This window comes from Stegostoma tigrinum, chromosome 20 (assembly GCF_030684315.1).
Source record: "Stegostoma tigrinum isolate sSteTig4 chromosome 20, sSteTig4.hap1, whole genome shotgun sequence".
In the NCBI taxonomy this organism is placed as follows: Eukaryota; Metazoa; Chordata; class Chondrichthyes; order Orectolobiformes; family Stegostomatidae; genus Stegostoma; species Stegostoma tigrinum.
The window spans coordinates 34,882,845-34,898,618 of record NC_081373.1 but is presented as its reverse complement, the minus strand read 5'-3'; the positions used below and the strand labels follow the sequence as shown (position 1 = coordinate 34,898,618).

The window sequence follows — 15,774 nt, the reverse complement described above, 5'->3', positions numbered from 1 at the left end:
CATATGGTCCTATATCAGACTGCTGACAAATAGAGCTAAAATTAATGCTAAACAAGTACAACCAGACCACCAATATGAAAGCAAAACAAAAGTAAAACAGGACAATGTTAAACAGAGGTAACCCGTAATCGCATTGCCTACATAGAAAATAGCTGTTCAGTTTCCATTTTCTCCATGACAGCCTGGGGCTTGCCCACTTTGTATAAGATTGACGGTATAAAGTACATGCTGATCAATTGCACCTCACCAAGCTCTTGAAAAACTTTTTCACGAACTACAGTCAGCTGCAGCTCATAAAGCAATATTATTGAAGAACTGAGAGAGGCATACAACTATTAGAAATCAGCTCATTCAAAATTTTCAATTTTTCATGACTACTTATGTTTTCAGACAAGTTTAGAGCAAATACTTTGTAAAGTAAAAATCCTCTATACCCAAAAATATTCAATATACATTATATAAAGTATAACATAGTATTTGCAGCAAAGTTCAGGCTATAATTTAAATCGCAGGTTTTATCTTTCTTCATAAACTATTCAAGTTCGTCACTCACACTATATGATGTAATTGTAACTATTCAGTAAAAATTAAATGTATTGTAAAATATATATTGCTCTATATTCATTTCTCAAGTAGAGAGACTATGAAACTTCAGGAGGACAAGAGGCACAAACATATTAATATTCTTAAACAAATGAAATGAAAGTTATGGTGCCAAGGTTCACCAATTATTCTTATCCTTCTCTCTTGCACTGCCAAGGCAAGGGAAAGGCAAAGGTGGGCCTGTCCATTTGCCAATGCCAAAATGACAATCACAAAATAACTCAAGAATAGTTAAACAGTTTCATACGCAGTTTGTGTACAAAATAAACTTAATTTCCCACAGGCCCATTTGATCCTGCTCAAGGCTGATTTTGATCTAATAATCACAAAAACAAAATACATTTAAAGCCATTATCTGAAATTTGTTCTTTGCCACTTTGTGCATCTTGTGTCCCCGTCCCACACCAAAAGTCTTTCAAACCTTCAAGCTCAGACCTTCCCAGAGGAGTGTGGTGGGTTGAACTTCACCATTCTCTCTCTCTCTTAGTTCCTCCACTGTTGCTACAGTATCAGATTGCATGACTGACATTCAATGGAAGTAAATTCTGCTCAACTAAACACTGAGAATAAAGTCATTGTCTTTGGCTCTCTATGTAGACCGAGCAACTGATACAATCCATTTGACTGGCAACTGTATAAGGCTCAGCTAGACTGTTTGTAATTTTGTTCATATATAATGTTCATTTTTGACCAGTATAAATTTCCTACCACATATCTACACCATCACTAAAAATTGGTTATTCTCATTTCCTTAACATCACTGATGATTAATCTGATGTTTGAAGTCTAATCCAAGCCTTTGCCAAGTTTATACTTAACTATTCCAACATGATCCTGGCTTGTGATCCATATTCTAACCTTAGTAATCAAGGGACATTTGAAACTCGTTACACATGTTGTTAACCACAGACCTGCACTTGTTGCAAGATAACTAATGCCAACTTGTTTTTAATTCTCTCCGTGGCCTTGATCCTCCTTAACTCTGTCATTTCCTTCAGCCCAATCCCTCAATTCATCTAGTTCTGGCCTCCTGAGCATCGTGACTAATTGTACAAGTATTGATGGCTGTGTCTACAGTTGCCTAGACCCTAGGTACTGGATTCTTTCCACATACCTTTCCGCTTCTCTTTTCTCCTTTGAGACACTCCTTAAAACCAAGTTCTCAGACCAAGCTTATGCCCTATTGTCAAATTCTGTTTAATAGCATTCCTGTGAAGGATCTTGTATGTTTTACAATGTGAAAGGTGCAGTACAAATTCAATGAGATGTTGTAGAAAGTAGAGCACATGAATGCAACAACATAACAATTAGGAGCACAAATAAGCCTTTCAGGCTTGCTTTGCCATCCCACATGATACGATCTATTCACTTTCTAAATTCTAAATTCCCACTTTCCCTGATAACCCTCAATTTCCTTGCCTACTGAGAATCTATCTAGCTCCATCTCAAAAATAATTAGTCACTCTGTCTGCACCATCATCTGAGGCAAGGCTTCCAAAAGCACATAAAACTGAAAGGGGAAAAACAAAAATTCTTTATTGGTGTCCCAAACAGGCATCCCCTAATTCTGGGCTCAACCTCAAGTGTAACCTTGTTAAATCCACTTTGGATCTTCTACGTTTTAATGAGCTCACCCCTCAAGCAACTAAACTTTAGTGCAAATATAACCAGCTTTTCCAATCTTTCTTCCTGGGGTAACCAACTCATTCCAGATATCAATCTAATAAAACTCTTCCAAACTGCCTCCAATGCTTTTATATCCTTCCTGAAATAAGAAGTGCAGGTAAAGCAGCTGGTATTATATCACAATCAGAAGTCAGGCCACATTTGTACACCATGTGACCCATTATTTGATTATGGACCTAGTTGAATATGAACATTATACTAAAAAATTGCTAATTGCAAGAGAAGGTTCTCAGGATATTAGCAAGATGATGAAACGGGTTGAAGGTGAAGATGCAATTTAATCAATAAATGATAAAGTCTGATGAAAAAATAATGTTAATAACCATACTATATACGGAACTAGGCTCAGATTTGGGGGTACAACGTTCACAGAATGCTAGAAGCAAGACTTCAAGGTGTAAAGGATACAAAACAAAACTGACTAAATTCTGGGGTTTATCCCAAGAGGTGCTGATGTTAAAATATAAGAGCTACTTAAAAACCTTAGTACCCCGTCCACTCATTAGAGTGTTGTCTGCAGACTCCAAATTGCGGACAGAATATTAAGGTTTTACAGTGTTATGGGGTGACAATAAAGGAAGGTAGTTTTAGCTTGTATGTGTTTGTTACGTCTAAATGAGAATATTATCGAAACAGCATACCAGATGACTCCAGTTTTGACACTGCAAAATTTCATAAATGGGGAAAAGAATGTTGCTGGGTATGGAAGCTATAATGAAGGCCTGGATAGGCTGGAATCTGAGATAATGGGAACTGCAGATGCTGGAGAATCCAAGATAACAAAGTGTGAGGCTGGATGAACACAGCAGGCCAAGCAGCATCTTGGGAGCACAAAAGCTGACGTTTCAGGCCTAGACTGATGAAGGGTCTAGGCCCGAAACGTCAGCATTTGTGCTCCTAAGATGCTGCTTGGATAGGCTGGGACTTTTTATTTTAAATGGAGCATTGGAGGTTGACAGGGGGCTTTACAGAAGTTTATAATATCATGAAGGGTAAAGGTAGAATGAAAGATAGTTGGCTTTTCTCAAGGATGGAGGATTCCAAGACTGGGGACACAGTTTTATGTTGAGAGAAAACAATTTAAAAAAGGACATGAGGGGAGCATTTTTTTACACAGACGGTAGTTCGCACATGGATTTAACTTCCTGAGGAAGTAGTGGATTTGGGCAAAATTACAACATTTAAAATAATTTGGGATAAGTACATGAATAGGAAAGGTTGGGAGTGATATGGGCTAGGAGCAGGAAAGTGGCGCTAGTTTAGCTTGGGATTATGCTTGACATGGACAGCCTGGGTCGATTGGTCTGTTTCTGTGTGGCATGACTCTATACAAAGTGTGAACTCCACATTTTGGGGATTTGAGTTAAACTCTCCTCCCCAACTGGAGAAACCTGCTCTCTTGAAGGTATTGTAGACAAACTATTGTTTGTCAGAATGACTAATCAAATAAGTTATTATGTAACTGCACAGATTCCAGTCCAAACAGGCAGTGTACTTTTGAGGCTGTTACACAATATCGCCACATGTGACATTCCAGTATAAAAGGCACCTGCCTCACTTGAAGTCACCCTCAGGGCACAGGAATTAGTGTAGCACCTTCAGTCAGTAATGTGTATGTAACATACAGTAACATCAGTAAGTATAGAACCCGGCTATATGCAAGTCTGTGATATTACAGCAATATAAACTGTTATTGTTGTTAATAAACTTCAAGACAGCTATCTCACCAAGAAAACTCTGTGGAATATTTTACATGACCTAATATGTAGAACCACAGACCATATTATGCTGGCAGTGGTATTTGATTCAAGAAATCATGTCAGGGAGACATTGCTTCCTACTGGAATTAAAGAATGATTGTAGGCATGCTAAAGCAGGCAAGGGTTCATTTCCAGTAGATGCATGATAGTCTTCAGTTCCAACGGACCAAGAGTCAGAATGGAGACTCAATGGGTCACTTGCTATAAGACAGACCAGAACAGGATGGGTTTGGAAAAATGACGAAGGAGGCCTGGGATCCTCCTTCCACCTCAGATAGACACACTTTTTTAAAAATCTGTTCATGAGATGTGGGTATCACTGGCTAGCCCAGCACTTATTACCCTTTCTTAATTGCCCTAGAGAATTTGGTGAAGAGCTGTTTCTTGAACAATTGCAGTGTTTCAGGTATAAAGGTCACCCAGAGTGCTTTTAGAAGGGAGTTCCAGGATTCTGGCCCAGTTAGCAGTTAAGAAACTGCAATTATATGCGACTTAGAGGAAAACCTGCTCCCACGCATCTGCTACTCTTGTCCTTCTAGGTGGTAAAGGCCACGTGTTTGGTTGGCTCTCTGCTACTTGTCAACGGTATACTCAGCTGCCATTGAGGAGTTGGTAATGAAGGAAATGAATGTTAAAAGTGATGGTTTGGGTGCCTATCAAATGGGCTAATTTGTCCTAGATAAGTGGCAAGATTCACAATTTCTATCAGAGCTGTACATCTCCAAGAAAACTGAGTGAATGCCATCACCACCTGACTTGCGTCTTGTAGTTAGTGCACAGGCCCACTGGGAGACAGGAAGTGAATTACTTTGGCGTTCCTTTTTGACCTACTTGTAGCCACATTATTAAGGTGGTTGGTCCAGTTCAAAGGTAATCATTAGGATGTCAAAAGAGAGAAATTTAGCAATGGTGATCCCATTCAACATCAAGTAGTAGTGATGGTGAAACACTCTCTTGTTGGAGATGATCATGGACTGGCACTTGTGTGGCATGAAATTTACATGAAACTTACAGCCCAAGTCTGGATCTTGTTCCATATGTGCTTGCTCCATAAGAGGATCGATTGCTTCAGTAGCTAAACAGTCGTTAAAAGTGTTGAAAATTGTTCACTGATGATTGCACATCCTCACTTTTGACCTTTTGATGGAGGGAAGGTCAATGATAAAGTAGCTAAATGTAGTTGGGCATTAAATATTACCATGAGGAACATCTGCAGTGATGTCCTGGGGCTGAGATGATTGACCGCCAACAACCACAAGGATCTTTCTTTATGCTAGGTATTACACAAATCAATGGCAAGTCATCCTCCTCTTGCCACCAAACACCACAAATTTCCACCATGACCAATTTTGCGAGAGCTCTTGGATGCTATACTCACTTAAAATGTTATATCAAGGCAACAATAGTGACTCTCACATAAGCCCTAGATTTTCAACTCTTTTGTTCACATTGGCCTAAGGCTGTAATGAGGTCAAGAATCAATTGACAGAACTCAAACTGAGCATTAGTGAGTCATTTATTCCTTTGCAAATGCCACTTGATGCTACAGTGGGAGAAGCAGGTGAGACAGAAAGAATAAAAGGGAGTAATAATCTTATGTCGGAGTTAACTGCATATGTGCCATTTGAAAACACATGAGATCATGGAAGCGGAATCCCTGCAATGCAAAAAGATATTATTTGGTCCATCAGGCCTGCACCTATCCATTACAGAGCATTTCACACTTTTATCATGGCTAATAGAACATAGAACAATACAGAGCAGAACAGGCCCTTCGGCCCTCAATGTTGCGCCAACCTGTGTGCTAATCTAAGCCCCTCCCCCTACACTATCCCATCATCATCCATTTGCTTACCCAAGGACTGTTTAAATGCCCCTAATGTGACTGAGTTAACAACATTGGCAGGCAGAGCATTCTATGCCCTTATCACTCTCTGAGTAAAGAACCTGCCTCTGACATCTGTCTTAAATCTATCACCCCTCAATTTGCAGCTATGTCCCCTTGTACAAGCTGAAGTCATCATTCTCAGAAACCATCCTAATCCACCCAACCTGCTCCTTAATGGACACTATAGGGCAATTTAGCATGGTCTATCTACCTAACCTGTACATCTTTGGACTGTGGGAGGAAACCCACGCAAGCTGGGGAAGATTGAGCAACTCCACACAGGCAGTCACCCGAGGCTGGAATCAAACCCGGGTTCCTTGTGCTGTCAGGCCATAGTGCTAAACGCTGAGCCACATTGTTGGGACAGTCAATCTAACCCAGGAAAAGGAACAGATAGCATTCTGGGCTGGATTCTTGCACCAGCACCAAAAGGTAGTCTGGACATCTACAGGACAATTGCTCCCTCAGGACAATTTAGATTCAGATGCATTAGATCAAAGGGACTACGAGGTGAGACCTGTCGTCATAGATAACGGGGTGCGGCATTTAAAGAGAAACAGCCATGGATACTCGGGTATGACAATTAGAATATGCAGCAATAAAACGGGACAAGGAAAATTTGCCGTGAAAATCGAGGTTCCTAATTAAACAGTATTACAACTACTTCTGAGGGGGTGAGGGTTAGAGGAACAGTATTGTCAAAAGAAGTGTGTTAATCCTGTCACCTGACTTGTTTGCAGCCATACACAATGTGTTAATTTATCCATAGGCCTACAACCAGGGGAGTGGAGAACAGGGCCAGGTTCCCAAGTGTTGTGAGATAGGAAGATGCAAATGGAACTTGTATAAGCTTAAGCCTTGGGACTGGAGTGAGTGGGAATTCCCAGGATTATAGGAGGTGTGCCTCTTACCAGGTTTGAGAATATCCACTTCATAACCATACAAGAAATTTGCATGGAATCTTAGCTTTAACCATCTGCTCCTGTAAGACTGTGAAACCCATCAGTCACGATATAAAGTAGCCTTCTTAGAAAAGCCTTCAAGGCAATTCAAAATTCCCACACTCAGTGATGCTTTCTGACACAGAAGACTAAGTTCCTGTATGCAGAATTGAAATCTAGTGATAACCAAAGATTCTGCTTACAGGTCATCTGCTCATTTAAAGTGGGAGTCTTCCATCTCATGAATAGGGCCCCTACATGGGTTATATATTCAGACTACAATAGAATGGTACATTAAACATCAACACCATCCTGGGAAGTGTAGTCTGGGAGATGGTGGAAAGAATCTTTGCAACTAGCAAAAGAAGTATCAACAAGGGCCATCAGGTGATCAAAAATGATAGGCTCTGGGTAGACCTAACCAAAGATTACTATCCCGTGATCGTAACAAAGCCAAAGTAACAAGATCGCAGTACAACTAGTGAGAAGAACACAATGGTGGCATCTGCTGACCAGAGGTTGATAATACCTCAAGTAATAAAAATGGTGATAATAGCAAATGAGGGGTATAGTCAGGCACCTGCTGCAGTTAAAACATTCCCAAAGCAGGAAAGAGAGAGAAATCTACACAATCTTTGATATTTGAACGAGAAAAGGTTCAAGGCTTACTCCAGGTTGTTAGGGTCACAGACAGGAATAGTACCAAACTTCAGTCGGATCACTGGAGATAACAATCGATGGAAGATCTCGGGGGGAAATGTCAGATTGCCTGAACATGGATCTGAAAGAAGGGACTGGAGGGGAACAATGGGGGCAAGTAATTTTAGGTTATACGTGTTTGCTACAACCAGAACCAAATATACAAGCAACAGGGTGCTAGATGGCTAAGGAGTCTCAAAATTGCAAAACTACATAATGGGAAGTCTGACTGGAGTGCTGTAAGGGTAGGTTTGAGAAACACACAGCCTCTAAATGGAGTGATCTGCTCCTTTGCACAAATGCTCAAATAAAAGATTCTGCTTACTCAAACTCCATAGACTCAAGAGTGGTCTCTTCACCACAAGAGAAGTCAAACAAAAAGTAGTGTCTGGTATAACGAAATGAAGATACAAAAGAAATACTTGGAGATTTTATTTTTGAAATAATTGAAAGGATAGAAATATAAAAAAGGTGTAAATGGATTTTACAGAGTAGTTAGTTAACAAGACTATTTCCAGTAGTTCAGTGGTCCAGAACATGAGCCCATAGACACAAGATTAAATCCAAGAGATTTACAATCTCAGGAGTACAATAACTCTTTTAAAACATAGAAATATGAAAATATGGAAGTAATTATTGTGTTATAACAACATTCTCACCTCAGAATAGCAAGTAAACGGGTGGGGGTAAAGATTGACTGCTGCCTTTGAATGATCAAGTTCCACTTAACAATATTTCTGGACAATCATATGCCAATTACAGGATCATATTTGCAATTTTCAGGCACAACTGTGAAAAGTATACACTTAGCGCTCCTCCTATTTGTACAGGTGATCTGTTAAAAGATTTTAGATCCACAAAGTTCATATCAACACATCACTTTCAGCTGCTTCCAAAGTTAGCACGACAGAAACCTGCAATTGCAAAAAGATGGGTAACACACAGTTTGCTCGGTGCACTTTTGATTTGTTCGATTTACACACAGCAATGGACTAAAGTCAGCAACGTCCACAATAGCAGGCTGGAACGACCCTGTTGCATAAAAGTTCCAGTTACCTGAACAAATGATGCTACCAGCTCAAGTTTGGACAGTCATAATAATGTGGTCACATGCTCAATGGCACAGAAAATGCAGAATGCTTTGGTTAACTTACAAAATCTTTGAAGACACCATCATGTTTAACAGGCACTACAATTATATTTAATGCAAACTTTGTAATGTGGGTAACTGGTATTGTCACAACCCAAAGAATTTAATCTTAACACTAATTAAATGGATGTTAGGTCAGAATAGCTTTACCGAGCAAATTTCACACTGGTAGCATCATTTGTTTAGCAAACATTCAATTTTTGTACCAAGGATCAAATCATGTAAGGCACATTCCATCTACAAATGGCACTATCCTTTTCTCCACGCACTGTTCATTTCAAGCTCTACAATTGGCCGTTTAAGCTGTTCAATTTAAAGAAGCGAAAAAACTCAACGGATGGTTGCAGCTCTTAACGTGTAAATGATGGGAAATGCCATGGACATCATATGGAGTAAGTTCCACCCCTGCAGGGCTGTCATTCTCATGTTAGAATTAACTGATTGCCAAAATCTGCAGCAAGTAATTTCATTCACAGACTTGTGTTTATCTCTGCTTATGATTTTCTGTCTTTGTCATATTATACTTAAACTGAAGATGACTTCAGATGTTTTTAAAATGTGCATTCAAGCACTAGAATTTTACAGTATAATTTTAAAACAATTATCAGCAGATGGTTTTTTTCAATATATTTTACTGGTAATGCTTTCCCATCAGGACATTCACAATGCAAATATTTAAATGACCCTCAAGTGCAATATTTAAACATTTAACTGGCTCAATGGAAATTAAACAGCTCTAACTGGCAAGAACTAGCAGTACAAAACTGAGGTCAGTACCATTTATAATCAGGCTGCATGTAGGCATGTTTCATCTCTGAAATAGAATGAAATGGTGTTTACATCAGATCATTCAAGCCATGGAGTTTGCAATTTAAATTTTGACACTTCCACAATTTAAAATACAAACTAAAATTCAATCCATTTTGTAATGCACATTAATAATGTAATTTTAGCTGCAATGAGAGCCAAAACTGCAAAAACTAATCAGGCGAGTAAGACAGTTATCAAACTTAAGACAAGCTATAATCAGAGCAACAGAAAACAAATGAGGGACACACATCTTTTGCAAAAATGTCAGATGGCCATAGTTTTGTTGGCCATTTTACGGACTAGTCATCTTCAGTTAGATATTAATTAAGGATGCCATGTAGCAAAGGTTCATAAAATTGGTTTATGGGAATGATGTTGCTTTGTGATGAAAGGCAGGGTAAACTGGGCTCTATACTATCAAATTTGGAAGAGTGACAGATGATATAATTGAAACAGTCAAAATTCTTGATTGGGATATTGTTTTTGCTGGCTGGGAATCAAAAACATGGGCACATTCTCACGGTAGGGGAACAAAAGACTAAGATTAGGAGAAATTTCTTCGCTCAAATATTTGTGAATCTTTAGAATTCTGTGCCTTAGAGAGATCTGTTCTGCCCAAGCACATTTTGAATTCCAAAATAACTTTGATATTTTAAAAAGTGACCATGAAAGGCTGCAAAATGATGCCCACACGAAGATCACTCCATTTCTTTCATGGATTGAAAAAACTCCATTGTCTCTGAAGAGAACAAAGTGAGCCATCCAGAATAATGCTGCTTTAGTAACTGAGATAATGGGAACTGCAGATGCTGGAGAATTCCAAGATAATAAAATGTAAGAAGGGTCTAGGCCCGAAACGTCAGCTTTTGTGCTCCTGAGATGCTGCTTGGCCTGCTGTGTTCATCCAGCCTCACATTTTATTATCCTGCTTTAGTAACTGTTTTGTTTCCTGAAAGGCATTCAAAGAGAGTAACTTTGAATTGAATGAGTAATTCAGATACAAGGACCTTGGCTGTCTCAAACTTCCACAACATAGAACACGTAACTCAAATGCCTACCGTATATGGAGATGAGCTCTGAACTGGGTGGGAGTCACATAACAAGAAGGCCAAAGTTCCTATTTCATTTTTAAAATACATGTGAGAAGTTGCTTGCAGATAGTCATTGATGCAAGTTAACTAAAGAGCCAAGACCATAAACACCAATACATGGAATATGGGGTACTGTTTTTAACCTTTTCCAACTTCAAGTTCACCGGAGAAACAACTTCATGGAAATCTGACCAAGAAGCCTCACAGCTGAGTGAACATTACCTGCTGTGTAAAATCTTCATTATTATTAAAGCATTGACTCAAAAGAAACCAGAGGCCTGCCATGAAATGGACTGAGATAATGATTAATTGCAAATGTATATTTCTCCCTTCATATGTGTTTGAGATTTACATGTGAGATAGTGGACACAAGTTAAGGAAGCAAAATGTATACTTTTACACCTCGTATACAGTAAACTTCTTCATTTCAAAAAAAACTCAAAACATTCACTGGTGTGAATATTTAAATAGGGCAGTCACTAAAGACAAGAGAACATACCTCACACATACCAATCCCAAAGATCCTTGGCAATACAAAAACATACAAATTTGATCCATAATGTTTGTGGATGCATCATTGTTAACTATACCTGGGACTTAGAGACTTGTAGTGTCTCACGGAATCAGGGAGACAGGCAGAAGGTTGTAAAGTGGAGTTGAAGCTCAAGGGCAGCCAAGGTCATATTGAATACAGAACAGTTTATTTTTACACCCATCTCATGTCTTCTTCTTATAGTAGAGCAGTATATAAATATATGCACTACAAATTGAACTCAGCATGATAGTGCAAAATAAACCCATCCACATGATTCTCAAATACTTGATTCCTGCAATTTTAAAAGCAAGCCTAAAATGCCTCACACATTATATGATCAGTGCTCTTCCCTGCTAGCATGCCAGCAAGAGACTCCCATACTACATGTCTGTCCTGGCAAGAAAGACTGACTACATATTTAATTTGAAAGAAGCATCTAAAGGAATACAAAATCCCCTCTCTCTGGAGTTTCAGCAAGTTTTAATATATCCTTCCCTACATAGCTGAATACGTTCAGCCCCCTAATGTAATTGGGTATAGCTACATAGATTTAATAAATCCTTAAAAGTCACCCGAAAAATAAAATTCTTGTAGGAATTGTGAATTGCACTAATCCTCAGCTTTCAGGCTGCAGCAGGGGTCATGTGGTAGGCGGCCATCACTGGGGAATGAACTGAGCAATCCTGACACTCAGTTATGTGTCTGCAGACCAGTTTTCATGGTCAGTGAAGGGACATACAGCATGGTCAAGCTAAGACTGTCTTGGAAACTTCTTGACTCACAAGAAAGGGCTTTCTTTTTTGGTTCTGAGATAAATTTGAAGATGGAGGAGGCTGGAAGCCGGGGGGGTGTGGCTTCGTCCTCCCAATTTCCTGATCTTGCTATTTATTGTATTGGCTGCTTACTTGTCTTGATAGCTTTCTGAAACACTTTTGACCTGAAAATCGACTACAAACACATCTGTACCTACTCCCTTGCATCACTACCTCTGGATTCCACCAGTCATGCATCCTTGGCTCGCATATGGCTTTCATATCTACATACTGTCCCTTGACAGCATCTTATAAAAATCACATCAGTGACCACACATATACGATTGATTCAAAATCCTTCCTCACCATCATCTGTCTGACCTCTCTACTACTTTTTACAACCTTTTCTGGTGACATTAAAATTCATTCTAATGCAAACCATGAAAATTAAGGCCACTGTCTATGGCTTGCACCGTAAGCTGCATTCCAGAGCCGTCAATGTCTTGCACGTCTTTGGCCATTGGAAAGGAAGGTAACTGCAAGTAAGGTGGGGAAGGAGGAAGGCAGTTGCAGGTGGGAGAGGTGGGAAATGGCTGAAAGGGATTGTGGAGGAGAAAACAGACAAAAGCAGCCGCAAAATGGCAGTGGAGGTGAAAATGGCCACAAGGGAATTCAAGGGCGAGAAGACAGAGGCAATTGCAATGTGGAGGGGCAGAGGGTAAAGGAGAGAGATGAAGGTGTGGGACTGGCTGAATTTCTCTTGGAATTGAATAGTATCAACACAAGAGGATGAATGGCTTGCAATACAGTCCAAAACACATCATGAAAGACGTTGAACAAAAGGGTCGAAGAGAGGCCAGGAAAGTGGTGGGTGATGAGATAAGGAGCCCAGAAGCAGGAGGAGGACCACGGATCATGTTTTTCTCCCTGGCTCAGTCAACTCAATAACCTCCATATCACAAAATATGTCTACTTTCATTTCTGAAAATAACTCCTCTTTCTTACCATATCTAGACATTCAAAGATTCCACTGCTCTCCCGATTAGCCTCTTATCTTTCAGTGTACATAAAATTAAGCTTATCCCAAACAGTTTTGTCCATACCCTAAAACACATTAATTTGCATTCACCCACCATTTCTGTGTTTGTTGGCCTATATTGACGTTGAGTCCAGTGATGAATTAATTTTACAATTCACATCCTAGTGTTCTAATCCCTCTACAGCTTTACTTCTCTTGATCTAAAATGTACTTCTTCAATGCTACAGTTTGAAGCACTCTGCATTCCTCTGACTTTGGCCTTTCACATTTCCAGTTTCATTCATCTATTACTTCCAGCTATACAACCAGTTATCTACGAATAACCTCACCACACCTCTCCACGACACCACAAGTCATTAGGAAATCACTTTACAATGCATGCCCATTAGAATAATGTCACCTTATTTAAATTGACAGAGATTACATTACAATCAAGAGCCCTCAAACATTTTGTTACAGAAACATAAGATTTACCTTAAAAACTGAAAGAACTGCAGATTCTGTAAATCAGAAACAAAAACAGAAGTTACTGGAAAAGCTCAGTAGATCTAGTAGCATCTTTGAAGAGAAATCAAAGTTAACGTTTTGGCTCCAGTAACCCTTCCTCAGAACTCAGAGTTTATCTTGATGCTTGGGTATTAATGCGAAGCTGCTGTTTGGAAAGTATTTAACATTCTCAGGCCTTCATGATCATATCTAAGAATACTGCAAGGCATGAGTAAATGCTATTTACTGCATTATAAAAATTGTAGTATCACTGAATAAATAATATTCCAAATATTAGCAATTTTAATATTGGTGACTAATCCGTTTCACCATCATGCCATTAGAATTTTTCTCAAAATAGGGATTATTCTTTATTCATCTCCAACAACTGGCCGAACTTCTGTGGTTATAGTATAGACTCTAGCATGGACTAAGCATTCCCGACAGGAAGAATATAGTTCGGAGAGGTTTATGAGAAGGTTGAAACTGTTGTTTTCACACCATTAGTACATTCTGGTTAAGAGCAACATACAGCCTTGAAGAAATTATGGCACTTCATGAAAGGATTTAAATACAACCTATTTGTACAGTCTTGATGTACTCAAGTCTGACACGACCAAAAAGAGGTGCATGTTGAATTAGGCCGTTGATCCTTCAGGGTTAACAATAAAGAATGTCAGAATCAATCTGTACAATTCATTGTACAGTGCAACAATATTATTGTTTTGATCAACAAGACAAGAGAAACTGCCAAACCACAAAGTGATATCAAAAAGTAGCACAGGGTTGTTACAGATATTTTTAATCAACCTGTGCAGGGTTGCTGTTACACACCTCTTCAGCAAGTGCGATTGGAACTCAGGCCACCCGGCTCAGAGGGGGGCACATCACTGCACCATCAGACCCTTCACTACATGCTATAATCAAGGCCCTGCGGTTCTTTAGCCTTGAAAAGGACATTACTGAAAGGAGATACATAAGCTGTTCATTGATATTCAAATGGTAAGTCTGTGACAGAGGTGCAAGGTCAGACAAGTCACAATAAAGAGGCATGTGACAGAATTAAGTTTGTTGCTGTAAGAACACCCTCACCTACATGAGGATCAATATTTGGAATAACCGTCTGGCAGGATAGTAGATTTATTAAAATCTAGTTAATTTCAGATACAATTAAATGGTATTAAAAAGGAAATAATAATACGTATGAATCAATGACACCAGAGACAACCTGGTGCAACTCTCATCTGGATTTATATTGCCAAACCTTGAAGGAATATGTGAATACATCAATGTGTTGATATTCACCACACAGCCCCTCTCCCCATGATGATTCAGAGGACGTCCTTAAATATATCCCCAACTACGTTTGCACCTGCAGCAAGAGATAATGTGGCTTGCAACCATTCTATCTTGGAGGACCAGGAGACCTTAGTGGCAGATTTACATCAGGCTCCCACAGAGTAGTTTGGAAGCTGATTAAAATGTACTTGCTACAGGCTGGATTTCCCAAGTCCCAGAAAATTGAGTAGCAAAGCAAAACTTTTGGCTCCAGAAAGTTAAGTGCCTCTTATAGCACTGCTCTTCAACCAGGAGAAAGAATGCACCCATGGCATCTCAAAGAAGTCTATGGTTTCCATTCAACCAATCACAGCCTGTGTCTAGACTCTGCTTCACATCACCAACCCAACACCCAGTATTGCGCTCAACACTTCCTTTTATTGTTTTAAACAATCATTTCTTCTTCAGCATACCAACAAAGACAGATCAGCAAGACATTCAGCTTAGTGTTGCCTGAAGGATCTTGTATGCAAATTACAGCTGTTGATTGGCCTACTCTTGTTGCCAACCAAGTCCTACATTCCAACATTTTTGCCTACATGTAAGTACTGGCTGCATTTTTCAAGTAAATCATTGCATGTGATGTGCTTTGGGCTGTTTTGGAGATTCATGACATTATATCAATGTAATTATTTTCTTCCTTTAACGCTTTCTATATCTTTAAGAGCCCATAAAGTGCTTTGGCCGTGCTTATAGCCAAATTTCCTAACTTTTCTTCCGTATCAATTTAAATCACTGAATTTTTTCCATCTCATAAAATGGCTTTGAGCAACCCTTGCAAAAGGTTTCATGATATAATTGGAACTAAAAATGTTCAAGTTCCATTCAACAAAATAAACTGATTTATTTAAAGTGATGGAAGCTAGAAAAACAATAACAAAATAGTGTGTTATGTATTATATAGCGTCTAATGTTTGAACAATTACAACTTATTCATAATATAACTACACAAGTCAATTTTGTTTAAAGTTTTCTGAAAGGCACTTTGTTTTCTAA

At 39.1% G+C, this 15,774-nt stretch overlaps 1 protein-coding gene across 6 annotated transcripts in view; it reads right to left on the bottom strand.

Annotated features, from left to right (window-relative positions):
- mgmt (O-6-methylguanine-DNA methyltransferase) overlaps positions 1–15,774 on the bottom strand; it is a 370,995-nt gene that overhangs the window by 341,552 nt on the left and 13,669 nt on the right. Inside the window, exon 3 of one of the 6 annotated variants that reach the window (XM_059653100.1) lies at positions 13,429–13,454. The exons of the other annotated variants lie outside the window; for them this stretch is intronic. The gene's annotated coding sequence lies outside the window, so the exon portion shown is untranslated. The remainder of the gene's footprint in view (positions 1–13,428; positions 13,455–15,774) is intronic. 6 annotated transcript variants of the gene reach the window in all.